The following is a 17,712-nucleotide window of genomic DNA, read 5'->3' on the forward strand; positions in this document are numbered from 1 at the left end:
TTGTATATTTAATTCATTGATTTCCTCTTTCTCTAATTTATTCATATAAGCATTTAAAGATATAATATATCCCCTGACAGTTGCCTTAAGTGTATCCTATAGATTTTGGTATATTGTTTCATTATTGTCATTATCGAGGATAAAATAATTAATTTTTCTATAATTTGTTATTTGATTTACTCATTCTTTAAAATGAGGTCATTTAGTTTTGAATTGGTTTTATGTCTATATCTCCCTGGCTCATTATTGCATAAGATTTTTATTGCATTGTGATCTGAGAAAGATGTATTCACTATTTCTGCCTTTCTGCAACTGATCATTAGGTTTTTATGTCCTAGTACATGGTCAATTTTTGTGTAAGTGCCATGAACTGCAGAGAAAAAGGTATATTCCTTTCTATCTCCATTCAATTTCCTCCATAAGTCTATCATATTTAGGTTTTTCTAACAATCTATTTACCTCCTTATCTTCCTTCTTGTTTATTTTATAGTTAGATTTATCTAAATCTGAGAGTGGGAAGTTGAGGTCTCCTGTAACTCCTTCAACTTTTCCTCTAAGAATCTGGATGTTATACCATTGGGTGCATACATATTTAGTATTAAAATTGCTTAATTGTCTATGATACCTTTTAGGAGGATATAGTTTCCATCCAGCTACTGGGATAAAAACTCTCTCTTTGATAAAATCTATTGGAAAAATTGGAAGTTAGTATGGAAGAAATTTGGATTAGACCAACATCTCATACCCTATACTAGGATAAGATCAAAGTGGATACAGGATCTAGACATAAAAAACAATATTATAAGCAAAATAGAAGATCAAGGAGTGGTTTACCTGTCAAATCTATTGAAAAGGAAACAATTTATGACCAAAGAAGAGATGAAGAACATCATTAAAAACAAACTAGATAATTTTGAGTACATTATATTAAAAAACCTTTGCACAAACAAAATCAATGTAACCAAGATCAAAAGAAATGTAGTAAATTAGGAAACAATTTTTACAACTAGTGTTACTGACAAAGGATTCATCTCTAAAATGTACAGAGAATGAGTCAAATTTTTTTTAAAAAAATACCATTCCTCAATAGACAAATGGTCAAAGGATATACAAAGGCAATTTACAGATGAGAAAATCAAAGCAATCCATAATCATATGGAAAAATTGCTCTAAATCACTAATTATTATAGAAATGCAAATTGAAACATCTCTGAGGTACCACCTCACACCTCTCAGACTGGCCAATATGATGCGAAAGGTCAATGAAAAATGTTGAAAAGGAAGTGGGATATCTGGGACAATAATACATTATTGGTGGAGCTGTGAACTCATCCAACCTTTCTGGAGAGCAATTTGGAATTATGCCCAAAGGGCAATAAAAAGGTGTATACATTTTGATCCAGCAATACCAGTACTGGGTATACCCTGAAGAGATTATGATAAAGGGTAAACATCACCTTTACAAAAATGTTCATAGCAGTTCTGTTTGTGGTGGCAAAGAAATGGAAACTGAGGGAATGTCTATCAATTGAGGAATGGCTTAACAAGCTGTGATATATACATATGTGTGTGTGTGTGTGTGTGTGAGAGAGAGAGAGAGAGAGAGAGAGAGAGAGAGAGAGAGAGAGAGAGAGAGAGATGGAACACTATTGTTCTATAAGAACCCAGGAGGAATGGGAATTCAGAGAAGCCTGGAAGGATTTGCATGAACTGATGCTGAGAGAGATGGGCAGAACCAGAAGAACATTATACACCCTAACAGCAACATGGGAGTGATGATCAACCTTAATGGACTTGCTCAAACCAGCAGGGCAGTAATCAGACACAATTTTGGGGTGCCTGTGATGGAGAATTCCATCTGTACCCTGAGAAAGAATTGTGGAGTTTGAACAAAGACCAAGGACTATTACCTTTAATTTAAAATTTAATTTATTTATTAATTTAATTTATTATATAATTTTGCTATATCTCATACTATATCTTTCTTCCTTAAGGATATGATTTCTCTCTCATTACATTCAACTTAGATCAATCCATACTATGGGAATGATGTAAAGACTAGCAAACTGCCTTTTGTGAGGGATGAGGGAAAGGGGAACAGGAGAAAAAATTGTAAAACAAAGTAAATAAAACCTTTCTAAAATTTAAAATAAAATAAAATAAAAACTTGTAAAAATGAAAAAAAGAAAAGGCAAGCAATTTGATACAAGTTATAAATGTACAGTCATGCAAAATATTTCCACAAGAAAGAAAATAGAAATTAAAAAACCCTCAAGAAAAATAAAGAATGTAAAAATTATACGCTTTATTCTGTAGAAACCATTTGTTCCCTCTCTGGGGATCAACATTTTTTATCATAAATCCTTCAGAGTTGTCCTGGATTATTGAATTTCTAAGAATAGCTATTATTCACAGCTGAACATCTTACAATATTGCTGCTATTCAGTACATCTCTCTTTCAAGATTTTTCTGAGTATACTGTTCATTCTTTCTTGTAGCAGAATAGCATTCCGTCATAATCAAATACTACAGTTTGTTCAACCATTCTCCAATTAATGGAGAATGTTTGCAGTGTTCCAATTTTTGCAACCCAAAGAGTGCTGCTGTAAATATTTTTGTAGATATAGGTTTTTTAAAAAAAGTAGTAGTATTGCTATGCTGAAAGACATGAATGGTTTTATACCCATAGTTCCAAATTGCTCTACAGAATGGTTGAATCAATTTTCAGTTAGACCAACAGTGTATTAATATCTCATTTTTCTCACATTCTCTCCAACATTTGGCATGTCCTTTTCTGACTTATGAGTCAATCATCTCAGTATGAGTTCAGAATTGTTTTAATTTTCATTTCTCCAATCAGTAGTGAGTTAGAGAATTTTTTCATGTGGCAATAGATAGCTTGGAATACTTCATCTGAAAACTGTACACTCCTTGTGATCATTTATCAATTGGGAAATGGCTCTTATTTCTTCAAAATTTGACTCAATTTTCTCTATGTTTAAGAATTGAAGCTTTTATAAGAGAAATGTGTTTCGAAAGATTTTTTACAATTAGTATAGCTAACATCCTCATCCCCCAACACATTTATTTTATTCTGTCTCTCCTTTCACCTTATCCTTCCTCAGTAGTAATTTTTTTGCAAGGCAAATGGGGTTAAGTGGCTTGCCCAAGGCCACACAGCTAGGTAATTATTAAGTGTCTGAAACTGGATTTGAACCCAGGTACTCCTGACTCCAAGGCTGGTGCTTTATCCACTGCACCACCTAGCTGCCCCCTCAATAGTGTTTTGATTCTGACTATCCCCAATGATGGAATTCAGCTGGTTTGCACCAGTTTGGCAGAACCAATACGTAACTTTATGTTAAGTTCAACAACCTGGTTGTTAAAATGGCCTTGTAATCAAGGTTCTCTTTAAGGTGGGTGCCTGGGCAGCTGCCCAATGTGGAAATCACACATTTACACACCTTACTCTTTTTTAAAAGTTTATCTGTGCAACAGTGTTTTCAAAGTGCCCATAGTAATGTTCATCCCATCCATAGGTGAAAAACAATTGATAAAAACTATGCTTGTAATATTTATTTATTCATTTGTCAAAAATCATTATAACTTTGAAGAAATGCTACATTTTAATTCCCTCATTTTTGTTATTTCAGTAAACAAATATATTAGATAAAGAGAAAAGGTGCCAAGCAATAAGAAGGGTGACAAGTTGTCATTTACTTCTGCTTTAAATTATGCCCAAAATTCCCCCAAGATACTATTAGTGCACTAGTGTTCCTGAATAGTGAAACCATTAGGAATCTGAGACACAATGAACCAATAGAAATATAGATTTCAAGGGTTATTTTTTAATTTTTATTTATTTGTGTTTGTTTATTTTTTGTTTATTTATTTATTTATTTTCATCTATGTGCACATGTATATTTTTACACTACAGAATTTCCTTCCATCCTCCCTTCCCAGCCCTCAGCAGTGAACAATCAGGTTAGCATTGTACCTACATATTTTGGATAAACATGTTTACATATTAGTCATTTTTGGTATGTGGAATTAGGATTAAGGGAAAGAGATACATAAGCAATAATTTCTATAAAGTGTTCATCAGATTCTGAAGGGTTGAATTTTCTTTTTTTTGTTTTCCTTTATTTTGTTTTGTTTTTCTTCCTCTGGATGGGGGATAACATTGTCTATAACCAATATTACTGCCCTAGCTCTCTGAATTGCTGAGAGGAGCTGCTTCCATTTAGTTTGATCATCTCACAATGTTGTTGTTAATATGTACATTGTACTCTTGGTTCTGCTCCCTTCACTCAGCATCAGATCCTGTAACTCATGCCCTGCTTCTCTAGAGCCCGACCATTTATGGTTTCTTATAGAACAATTATATTCCATTGTATTTATGTATCATAACTTGTTTAGCCATTCCCCAATTGATGGGCATCCCATCAATTTCCAATTGCCAATTTCCAATTCAATTTGCCACTACAAAAAGATCTGCTATGAATATTTTGGAACATGTGGAACTTGCCCATTTTTTATAATTTCTTCTGGATGTAGACCTAGAATTGAAATTGCTGGGTCAAATGTATGAACATTTTTATTGCTCTTTGGGCATAGTTCCATATTGGTCTTCAGAATGGTTGGATCAGGTCACCATCAATGTCCCAATCCTCCCATAACCTCTCCACTATTGATCATTTTCCTTTTTTCTCATCTTGGCCAGTCTGATAGGTGTGAGGTGATATCTCATTGTTGTTTTGATTTGCATTTCTCTCATCAATAATAATTTGGATTATTTGTTCATATAAGTATATATAGCTTTAATTTCTTTATTTGAAAATTGTTTAATCATATCCTTTGACCATTTGTCAATTGAGGAATGACTTGTAACCTTATAAATTTGATGCAATACTTTATATATTTTAGAAATGAGGGGCGGCTAGGTGGTGCAGTGGGGGCGGCTAGGTGGCGCAGTGGATAAAGCACTGGCCCTGGAGTCATGAGTTCCTGGGTTCAAATCAGGTCTCAGACAATAATTACCTAGCTGTGTGGCCTTGGGCAAGCCACTTAACCCCATTTGTCTTGCAAAAACCTTAAAAAAAAAGAAAAGAAAAGAAATGAGACCTTTATCAGAACTCCTAGATGTGAAGATTGTTTCCCAGCTTTCTGCTTTCCATCTAATTCTGGCAGCATTGATTTTATTAGTGCAAAACCTTTTTAATTTAATATAGTCAACATCATTCATTTTGCATTTTATAATGTACTCTAATTCTTGTTTGGTAGATCTGATAGATAATTTCTTAGTCTATTAATTTATCTATGGTGTCTCCTGTACCCATTTGACCTTATTTTGGTATAAGGTACGAGCTGTGGGTCTATGTCAAGTTTTTCTCCATATTATTTTTCCAATTTTCCCAACAAGTTTTGTCAAATAGTGAATTCTTATCCCAGACATTGATGTCTCTGGGTTTGACAAATAGTAGATTGCTGTGGTCATTTCCTGTGGTTTCTTTTGAACCTATCTTAATTCACTGATCCATTACTCTATTTCTCAACTAGTACTAGGCAGTTTTGATAACTGCTGCTTTATAGCATAGTTTTAGATCTGGTAGAGCTAGGTCACCTTTCTTTACATTTTTATATCAGTTCTCTTGTTATTCTTGACCTTTTGTTTCTCAAAATGAAATTTGTTACTATTTTTCTTTTTTAATATTTTATTTGCTTTCCGATTATATACAATGTTTGTTTCTACTTATCATTTTTGTAAGGTTTTGAATTTTACACTTTTTCCCCACCTTCCTTTCCCTCCCCACCCCCCCCACAGAAGGCAGTCCAATAATCTTGACATTGTTTCCACTATATATTGATCAAAATTGAAAGTGCTGAGAGAGAAATCATATCCTTGAGGAGAAAATAAAATATTAGAGATAGCAAAATTATGTAGCACATAAGACACTTTTTTAAAAAAAATTGAAGGTAATAGACCGATCTTTGTTTAATCTCCACAATTCTTTCTCTGGATACAGATGGTATTCTCCATCACAGGTACTCTAAAATTGTCCCTGATTATTGCATTGATGAAATAAGTGAGTCCATTAAGATTGATCACCCACATGTTGCTGTTAGTGTATACAATGTTCTTCTGGCTCTATTCCTCTTGCCTAACATCAGTTCATGATGTTGATTCTGAAATCCCATCCCTCTTGGTTTCTAACAGAACAATAGTGAGCCATAATATGCATATACCACAATTTGTTCAGCCATTCCCCAACTGATGGGCATTCACTCAGTTTCCAATTCTTTGCCATCACAAACAGGGCTGCTATGAATATTTTGTACAATATTTTGTACAAGTGATGTTTTTACCCTTTTTCATGATCTCTTCAGGGTTTAGACCCAGTAGTGGTATTGCTGGATCAAAGGGTAGGCACATTTTTGTTGCCCTTTGGGCATAGTTCCAAATTTCTCTCCAGAAAGGTTGGATGATTTCACAGCTCCAACAACAATGCTTTTTATGTCTAAATCCTGTATCCATTTTGATCTTATCTTGGTAAAGGGTGTGAGATGTTGGTCTAATCCAAATCTCTGCATACTAATTTCCAATTTTCCCAACAGTTTTTATAAAAGAGAGAGTTCTTATCCTAGAAGCTGGACTCTACTATTTTTTCTAGCTTGGTAAAGTAGTTATTTGGTAGCTTGATTGGTATGGCACTAAATAAGTAATTTACTTTGCAATTGAATTGTTATTTTTATTATATTAACCCAATCTAACCATGAACAATTAACATTTTTCCAATTACTGAGATTTGACTTTATTTGGATGAGAATTGCTTTATAATTGTGTTCATACTTTTTCTGGGTTTGTCTTGGGAGGTAGATTCCCAAGTATTTAATGTTGTCTATAGTTACTTTAAATGGATTTTCTCTTTATATCTCTTGCTCTTGGGTTTTGTTGTTCAGATATAGAAATGCTGATAATTTATATGGGTTTATTTTATATCCTACTACTTTGCTGAATTTGTTAATTGTTTGAAGGAGTTTTTTAGATGACTTCCTCAGGTTCTCTAACTATACCATCAAATCATCTACAAGGAGTGAAAGCTTTGCTTCCTCATTGCCAATTCTAATTCCTTCAATTTCTTTTTCTTCTCTTATTGCTACAGCTATAGCATTTCTAATACTACACTGAATAGTAATGCTGATAATGGGCGTCCTTGTTGCACCCCAATTTTGTTGGAAATGCTCCAAGTTTATTCCCTTTACATATAATATTTGTTGATGGTTTTAGATAGATACTAGTTATTATTTTAAGGAAAATTCCATTTTATTCCTAAACTTTCTGGTGTTTTTAATAGGAATGGATGGTTTTATTTTATCAAAGACTCATTCAGTATCTTTTGAAATAATCATAAGATTTCTTTTGTTTTCCTATAGATATGTTGAATTATGTTGAGTGTTTTCCTGCCTACCTTATATAAATCCTATCATGGTATATTATCCTAGTAATAACTTGTTATAGTTTCATTGCTAAAATTTTAATTTAAGATTTTTGCATCAATATGCATTACAGAGATTGGTTTATAATTTTCTTTGTCTGTTTTGATTCTTTCTGTTTTAGGTATCAATACCATGTTGGTGTCATAAAAGGAGTTTGGCAGAACTCCCGCTTATCCTATTTTTTTAAAATAGTTTAATTAGAATAGGAATTAATTGTTCCTTAAATGTTTGATAGAATTCACACTTATAAATCCATATGGATCTGGAGACTTTTTCTTAGGGAGTTTATTGATGGTTTCTTCAATTTCTTTTTCTGAAATGGGATTATTTAAGTAATTTATTTCTTCTGTTAATCTGGGCACTTTGTATTTTTTGTAAATATTCATCCATTTCACTCAAGTTATCCAAATTATTGGCATACAGCTCAGCAAAGTAGCTCCGAATTTTCTCTTTAATTCCTCTGCATTGGTGGTTAGTTCATCCTCTTCATTTTTGATTCTGGTAATTTGGTTATCTTATTTCTTTTTTAATCATTTTAATCATTTAATCATTTTAAACATTTTTGAGTCAATTTTGATGAGACTAAGGTTCACTAATTTCCCCTTACCCCCATCTCCCCCTCTGTTGTAATAGCTTATTCTTGCATCTTTTATATATTTCTCCTTACCATTCTATGTTTCCATTTCTCTTCTCCCAGTAAATTCCTCTCTCACACTTTAATTTTCCTTTTTAGGGATCATCCCTTCATAATCAACTCATACCTGAACCCTGTGTCTATATATTACCCTTTCTAATGGCCCTAAAAATGATTAAGTCCTTATGACTTACCAGTACCAACTTCCCTTATTAAATCCCTTATGATTTCACTTTCATGTTTATTTTTTTATATTCCCCTTGAATATTGTATTTGAAAGTTAAAATTTCTATTCAGCTCTTGTCTTTACATTAAGAATAATTGAGGAGTGTCTAGATAGCACAATGAATAGAGCAACAGCCCTGGAGTCAGGACTACCTGAGTTCAAAACCAGCCTCAGACACTTAATAATTACCTAGCTGTTAACCCTTTGCCTTGCAAAAAAAAAAAAAACATTAAAAAAAGAATAATTGAAAGCCTTCTATTTTACTGAAGGTCCATTTTCCCCTGGAGGGTTTTACTTAGTTTTGTGTGATAGGTAATTCGTAGCTACAATCCTAGCTCCTTTGCTCAGAATATCATATTTAAAGCCCTCAGGTTCTTTAATGTAAAAGTTGTTAAATCTCATACTTTCTTACTATGGCTCCATGATATTTAGGGTTTTTTAAACTTTGTTTAAGTTAAATGACTTGCCCAAGGTCACACAGCTAGACAATTATTACATGTCTGAATCCAGATTTTAACTCAGGTCTACCTGGCTCCAGGGCTGGTACTTTATCAACTGTGCCACCTAGTTGCCCTGCTCTGTTACATTTGAATCATTTCTTTCTGACTTCTTTTGATATTCTCTTTACCTAGATTTGAGGAATTTGGTTAATAATATACCTGGAAGTTTTAATTTGAGGATCTCTTTTAGAAGGTGATTAGCTTTCCATTTCTACTTCACCTTCTGGTACCAGAATGTCAGGGAAATTTTCCTTGATAATTTCTAGAAAAATGATGTCTAGGCTCTTTTTTATTTTTGATCATGATTTTCAAGTAGTTCAATGATTTTTAAATTATTTCTCCTAAATTTATGTTGCAAGTCAGTTTTTTTCAATGAGGTATTTCACATTGCTCTCCATTTTTTCATTGTTTTCAATTTGCTTTACTTTCAATTTCTTTTAAAGTCAGTAGCTTCCGTTTGCTCAATTCTAATTTTTAAGGAATTATTTTCTTCAGTGAACTTTTATATTTTTTCCATTTGATTAATTCTACTTTTTAAGAAGTTCAGTCCATTTTTGTGCCTATTTTTTCATTTGACCAGTTTTACTTTTTAAAACATTTTTTTCATTGATTTTTTTGAACTTCTTTTGCCACTTGGACCAATCTGTTTTTTTTCAAGAAAATGATTCATTTTATTCCAGTATCTTCAATTGAATGACTTGAATGACATTTATATTGAACAAATTTTTAACAATGTATTAATTAGGTATCAATTTTCTTCCAAACTACTGGTTCTTAATTCACTGAAAAGAATAAGATGCTAGAAATCACAAAAAGAAATGCAAGAGCACAGAAAAGAACATAAAAAATTCAAGTTATTAGGATATAGCAGAAATAACTTGTGTCAGTGGTATGGTATATGAGATACATAGTCCCATACGATCCATAATCAAGAACTGAAATGTTACTAACTGCTAACATGCCACAATATCCCTCCCCCAATGTTTATAATGGTCAATAACTTTTCTACAAATGGCAACATTAATATCACTTGAGGTTCTTTTATTTTTGGGACATCCCAAATAACTGTGACTCTTTTATGGCAATGAGAACAGATAATAACACAAACAGTGACACTGATGGAATAAAAAAAAAAAGGATGATCATTTCATTTTGGGAAATCGTATCTTTTTTATTAAGCTTCATGTACCCTTTCCTATTGCTATAATTCACTGGACAATTAAGGTTTACAGTGCTGGACGAAGCGTGGGTACAGGCACACATCTCGGATATGGTATCTGTTCAAAATCCAAGTTAAGAATCGTTCCAAGCCCAAACCATATCCTCCATGAGGGGGCATGTACCAAATTTTCTCTGATCAGTAGTAGGGAGTAGGATCAATGCCTTCTCTTTTGTATCCTTTAAGCAGTTCTTCACTATCCCAAATACGCATGAAACCTCCCACAATCTCACCAACATTTGGCATTAGCACATCTACAGATTCAGTAAGCCGGGAATCCTCAGGACATCGCTGCATATAGAAGGACTTGATCTCTACAGGAAATCGACACAGCAAGATTGGTTCATTAATGGTGTCTCTCATCAGTCTCTCAGGGGCTTCTGGGATATCTTCTCCGAATTCATAATAGGTGCCATCCTCCTTCTTTATATCACGTTCCTTTAGCCACACAATGGCATCTGAGTAGTTCATTCGTTTGAAAGGTCTTTTGGGGGGTGTGAAAGTCAGGTTGAGATCGTATAAAAAGCTTGCTGCAGGTGATTTTAAGACCCTGTCTACTACATCACAAACCAAGTCTTCCAAACAGTTTAGGAGATCATCAAAAGTCAAGAAAGGGCACTCAGCTTCAATGTGAGTGTACTCTGTGAGGTGTCTTCATGTTCTGGACTGTTCTGCTCTGTATGACTGAGCAATACAAAAGACATCTCCTAAAGCTGGGAGGCAAGTTTCCAAATATAACTGTGATGACTGAGTCAAAAATGCCTCTTCTCCAAAATAGTCAGGTTTGAAAAGTGTGGCACCACCTTCTACCTGTGTTTGCACTAATGTTGGAGGAGTGATTTTATAATATCCTCTTTCAAAAAAGTGACCTCTAAAGCACTGGGTGACCACTGAACGTGCTTTCAAGATTTTGGACATGTTCTCTCCTTGAATCATCATGTATCTATTATTAAGCTGGACATCTACATCCGATTCTTCATTTATAAGTTTATCAGCTCCTCCAGCAGGAGCTAAGCCAATCAATCCCCAATAGTCACAGCTCAGCTCATGGCCTCCTGGTGCCTGCTTGCCTTCTGGTGTAAGATTGAGCATTCCATACACTGCCACACTACTCTCTGTGGACAAGACCACTCCATTGTAACACTGACACAGTTCATCTGACAAGACACATTGAAGAAATCCTGTACCATCTCTTAATATAAGAAACATTAAGTTCTTCCCTTGCCTACGTAACCTGTGGACCCAGCCAAATACCTTTACTCTTTGGCCTCGATGGGCTTCTAGAGCATTAATCTTTACACATTTTGCTTCTGGAAGACTTGGATCCTGTTGAATGGCAATTTTCTTTGCTTCTTCTAAGTTTTTTTCTCATCTTAAATTGTCTTCTGCTTCTCTTTGCTCTCGGGATTCATTCTTCATTCGTTCCCTGTGCCAAATTTTTTTAATGTTCTTCAGTTGTGATTTAGAAATAATATCCCATCTCTCATTTTCTTTTTGTGAATCCACATAAATGGTAGGAAATGGCTCTTTTCTGGCTGTCATTAAAGCCTTAAGTCCTGTTTTGAAAGGTTTCTCTTTTGTTCCATCACCAGTTGCATCACTCCCTTCTCAATCTGAGACATAGAGTTCTTCCAGGCCGAGCCCAGCTAGCACGTGGGACACTTCCAGAGCCATCTGGGCCTAGCCCAGACCCCGGGGAATGCGTGTGGCAGCGCCGGACAGCCCCGTGTCCCATAGGTTGCATCAGCTGTCCCATAGGTTGCATCAGCCAATCTGTTTTTTAAGGCATTATTCTCTTCAGTATTCTGAGGGTTCTCCTTTAACAAGATGTTGACTCTTTCATGATTTACTTGCATTACTTTCATTTTTCTTCCCAATTTTTCCTCTACCTCTCTTGCTTGACTTTTAAAATTCCTTTTGAACTCTTCCATGGCCTGAGAACAGTTCATATTTTTCATGGAAGCTTTGGTTGCTGGAACTTTGATTTTGTTTTCTTTTGAGTATATGTTTTGATCTTCCTTTTCACCATAGCAACTTTCTTTGATCAGAATTTTATTCTGCTGTTTGCTTATTTCCCCAGGTTATAACTTGATTTAATTCTTTGTTAAAGTAGGACTCCGCATCTCAGATCTCAAACTTCAGAGGTTTTGTGCAGCTGTTTGCAGAAATATTTCTAGGAATCTTTAAGTTTTCAATTCTTCAAAGGTGGAATAATCTAAGAAAAGGTGTGTTCACTACTCTACTGGTCTGTGCTCTGGTCTGTAAGTGGCCATAAGCACTCTTTTCTGCTCTAAAATGTGAAGACAGTTCCCATCCACTGCTTACCCTGGTGCAACAGAATTTTGCTGCCAACCTTTTAAGGTTTAATGCACTTTTTGTGGTTCTACTATTTCAGAATCTGTTTAGAATTATTATTTAAAGGTATTTGGAGGTGTTTGGATGAAAACTCAGGTGAGTCCCTATCTTTGATGATTATGTTCATCCTTTGTTTTCAGAGAGGGCCATGATATCAGGAAGGTGATGCCATGATATGCATGTGAATTGGATTTGAGGATAGAGAGGGGAGGCTGTGTAAAATCACCAGCTTCACTTTATCCTCAAATAACGATTCTCACAAGAATGACTCCTCCAGAGTCATATGGATCCAGTGGTCAGATGTGAATATGACTGGAGATAACCTTGGATGCAAGACAAGGAGGGTTAAGTGACTTGCCCACACAGGTCACACAGCTAGTAAGTGTCTGAGGTTGGATTTGAACTCAAATCTTTCTGACTTCAGGAGCTGTGCTTTATCCAACACATCACCTAACTGCCCATGTCCCTGCCTTCACTCTTCCATCCGGGCTCCACGCCCCCTAGAATGTAAGTTTCTTAAGGACAAGAATTATCTCCAAAGTTTTTATTATATCTAGCTCTAGCAGAGTGGTTAACACATATTGTCTTCTTCATTTCATCTTTTCAAATTGTGAGATTTTGAGGGATACAAATTTCATCATCCAACACCTCATCTCTGTGTTATGCAAAAATAGAATAAATATTTCATTGATGAAAATGTTGAATTAACTAAGGTAAGGGACATAACTCTTTAGGGCTCTACTTGAAAGTTCCATCAAGGTTCACATTCCTCTATTATTAAAGCTCACTTATTTGTATTGATATTCAGTCCTTATTTCCTTTCTTAGCCATAAAAATATTATGAGAAACAATCAGGTCCTATCTCTTTCATCCCCATAAAATAGTAAATCTAACCAAATAGCAAATTCTTTTCTTAATAACTAATTCAAGAACTAAATCTAAGAAAATACAAATGGTTCTATTATTTAATGAATCATGAGGTTTTAAAATATTAAGTCTTTTATTTAAAGTAGTTGTTTTGAAAACAGGTGATCAAAAGTAATTTCAGAGCTTCTAAAGTTAAAAGGTTTTTATCATTTAAAAATATATAGTACAATTTCTTAGAGTGGATAATAGATTTTTAGAGTGTAGAAAGTCCCTTAAAAATTCTAGTCTATCATGTTCACTTTATAGATGAAGAAATTTTAGCCTAATAAAGATTAAAAATTTTCCAAAAGTGTTATTTGAACCCAAGTCCTTTGACTCCAAATGTGATGACCATTCTATTTTAGGCTGATTGCAAATAACATCTATGACCTGAAATTTCTTTTGTAGATTTCTGGATGCCATGAAATAAGCTAATATTGTCTTAAAGGTATTTAATGTCTAGAGATATATAGCAATTAAACACTTATCTTGTATTTTCCCCTCCTGAATTAACTAGCTTGAATTGTTTTTCCTAAAAATAAGGCCTAGCATGATTTTTCATAATGCTTGCAATATAAACTCTAGCCTCCAAACAAGCTCCAGTTAAGATTGTCAGTCAGATAGATGTATTTAGGGTATCCACTGCAACAAACAACAGAGGTATTAAATTATAAAATAATAATATTAATATACAAGTAATTATAAATAAATATTACTTACATTAATACTTAAAATAAATAATATAAATTATAATTAGCATTTGCAAATTCCAAAAGTGGGCATCTTTGAAGGAGAAGTAAACACTTATTTATGTAAATAGATAAACTCAAAACTTATTGCTGTATGACCAGTTGGAGTATAGACACAATGTTCAAATAATGTAAGCAACTGATAAGGTCTGAATAGAAAGAAAGATCCACCTCTAATCATCACTAGGGACAAGAAAGATAAGATGGAACATTTTAAAGCATTTATGTTCTTGAAACTGAAAAAAGTCTGGCATACACACAATGTTATAAGGAAGTGGGTTGATTTAACATTTCCACTTGATTTTTGAGGTGACTAAAGAGGTCTGCTAGTCTGGAATTCAGACCAGCACTCACTGCACTAAAAACATGAATCACTTCCTTGCAGAATAGATCAAATAATGATTCTCACAGGAATGACTGCCTATCTCCAGACTCGATATTGCAATAAATAAGTGATTTAAGAACGATTTGTGCATGGAAATCAATGAAAACATTGAAAATAGAAGGGAGAGAAATCAGTGGGAAAACTTTCTTAAGCCTGGCCTGTAGAGATGGTGACATAGTAAAGAATTCATCGGATAAAATCACTGACACCTGTGTTGCCAATGCACCATAAACCAGCTAAAAGACAAGAAATGCTCATTTAAGGAGAACTCTACTGTTGGACATGAGAGATTGGGGGCCAATAGTTCTACAGGAAATGAAGATGCAAGAAATTCAGGCCAGAATTTAAGATTTGGAGAGTTATGATGTTGTTCCAGAAGAAGATGACATGACTGTATTTGAATAAATGAAGAATTTTGTACATGAATAAATGTGGATTTTTGAACATGAATAAATGAATAAATGTAAATTGTTGTGTATGAAAAAACTTAAGATATCCCCTGAATTATAAAACCTAATTAGTCTTTTGGAGAAAAAATTTATATGACTCAGTTTTAGTTTTATTTATGGCAGAAATATACACATATATTGACATTGATCATAGAGAGAAAGCTATATATATATATATATATATATAATATTTGCATATATTATATATATAGAGAGAGAGAGACAGAGAGAGAGAGAAAGGATTGATGAGCTTCTTTGAAAGGAAAAGATGAAATGAATTATTATAAAAACCTACAAATAGAAATTCCTCATTGAATTCTCATTTCAGATGTATTGAGGAGAATGGGAATAACAGTATTTAATATAATTCAAAAGCAAAGATAATTAGAATCTCAAAATCACTGGGACAGATTGAAAACTACCTCTTACCTACATCTTCATTTCCCTTTTTCTTCCTCTGCAAAGGATATTGAAAAGAATTAATTCTGAGAAACCTGAGTAATCATTTTTAAATGTAACAATTGTAGCTAGAAGATTCAAGTAATGATTTTTTTAGGGTATTGAATTTGTTTGCAAAAAATTTTCAAACACGCAAAATTTAAAGAGAAAAGCTATTTAGTAGAACAATCAGCTAATGTACAAACTACTTTTCTATGGGTAGAGTAGAAAAAATTCCAAAGGAAAAATGAAATCATTTAAAATAAAAATATTTCTTGATCAATCTTAACTCCCTTTCACTACCTACCCTCTATAATTCTTAGGTTTTCTCTTCTCTGTAAAGAGAGGGGAAAAACAAAATTTTAAAATAACTTTTGCCTATAAGGGAGAATTAATCCTAATTACTTTTTATTTATGTGACCCAATTATAAACCTTCCATTTCTACTTATTGAAAATATTTGTGTCATTTTAAGCAGAAAGGAAAATTTCCAGTGGTGAAGTCATAGACTTCTCATAACTATTTTCAGTTTTTACAGTCTGATACTGTAAAAAATGTTACTGGGAACTCTATATTCCTTCACAGAATACATTTTTCAATTTTATAAATCAAGTTATATTATATCCTTATGATAGAGTATTCCAAAAATCTTAATGTGGTTATTAAAGCTTACAACTGCATTAAGACTTTATTTCTTATTACCTGAAGTTTGGCCACCAGGCACTAAATTGATTGGTCTAATAATTCATGAGCTATAAAAGGCTGTTGTATACACACACACACACACACACACACACACACACACACACATATATATACACATATATATATATATATATATATATATATATATATGTTTTATGGATATGAATAGACCACTGGATCTGTTGTTTCATTAGTAAGAGAAATTCTGCGTAAAGAAATTCCTGAACCTTTTATAGTCTTAAATACTTGTCACTGAGAGATTAGATAACTTACCTGGAGTTATATAACCTTTGATCAAATATTTCTTATAAAGGTATATTATTAATTTATCAATCACAAGTATTTATTGTGTACTTTATGCCAAAACCATAACTTAACATGATATCCATGATATGCAGGAAATAAATCTAAAATCATTTTTCAGTAATCAAGTAGTCTAAAGCTATGAACCAACACTAAATATCATTTCAAACTATTAGCAACAATGTGGAAAAGTGAAAGGCCAAGAGACAGGATGAAGGCCACTTTGTAATTTTTTTTTTTTGTCTATTGGGCTGACATGGCCAAAAGTTCATCAAAATGTTATCAGCCTATTAATGAGAAATGGAGGTCTTCAAACTCCTAGTCATTAGAATAGAGTAAATTCTAGCTATGTACAGAGTTCACGCTAGAAGAAAAAAGATCTGCCAGGTGTTAAGAGTCAAATTCAACTCCCAGGGGCCAAACTTTTCTTTGGAACATATATTAGACAGCTAAGCTACTTAGAGACTACAGGGATTTAGCCTATATTTTGAATACAAATATCTTCCTCTATTAGTAGACTTGTACTAAGTTTCTATCTGATTTCAGGTTAGAAGACAGTTAGTTAGGACAGTCTAGAGTGTTGGACTAGGAATAAGGAAGAACTAAATTTGAATTCTACCTCAGACATTTGCTAATTGGGCAACCCTAGGCAAGTCACTTAACCTTTGCCTTAGTTTCCTAACTGGAAAATGATAATAAATTATTTATGATATAAAATGTAATTATTTGTAAACATAAAAATAAAATATTTGAAAGCACTTAACATTGTTCAATGCAAATAATAGGTAGACCATTCCATTCCTTTTTTTATGAAAATGAACCCACTTAGGCCTCTATATTGGATTCTGTAAGTCAAAACACACTGTATTCATGCTGGAGTAGCAAATCAAGCCTCTTTCATGTCATCATGCCCTTCCTAAAACAGGTTCATTGTCTCCACAATTATCTCCTATATTCTCTAACTCACTTTCAATCTGCTGCATCCCTAGACTACAAAAATTCTCTTGTCTCTCTCATCCTCAATCCATCCTTCCTTCTAATTATCATCCCATGTATCTCCTCACTTTTGTAGCTAAATTCCTAGAAAAAGTCATCTATAATGGTTGCCTCCACTTTCTTTCCCTTCACTCTCATCTTACCTCTCTCCAAGATCTGGCCTCCACCTTCACCATTAAACCCAAAACTGTCTTTCTTGTTAGTCCTAATCTTGATATATCTGTCAATTAGTTGGTCTCCTTGATGCTTTTTTCTCTCTAAGTTTTCATGATATTTTTCTCTTCTGGTTCTCTCACTGCCACTCCTTCTTAGTTTCCTTGGCTAGATCTTCATCCCAGACAATTAACCATA

At 33.7% G+C, this 17,712-nt stretch overlaps 1 pseudogene; it reads right to left on the minus strand.

The window, feature by feature from the left end:
- Window positions 1-10,024: 10,024 nt before the first annotated feature.
- On the minus strand, window positions 10,025-11,750 carry LOC141493929 (asparagine--tRNA ligase, cytoplasmic pseudogene; annotated as a pseudogene).
- Window positions 11,751-17,712: the final 5,962 nt, after the last annotated feature.

Source organism: Macrotis lagotis, chromosome 7 (assembly GCF_037893015.1).
Source record: "Macrotis lagotis isolate mMagLag1 chromosome 7, bilby.v1.9.chrom.fasta, whole genome shotgun sequence".
Taxonomy (NCBI): domain Eukaryota; kingdom Metazoa; phylum Chordata; class Mammalia; order Peramelemorphia; family Peramelidae; genus Macrotis; species Macrotis lagotis.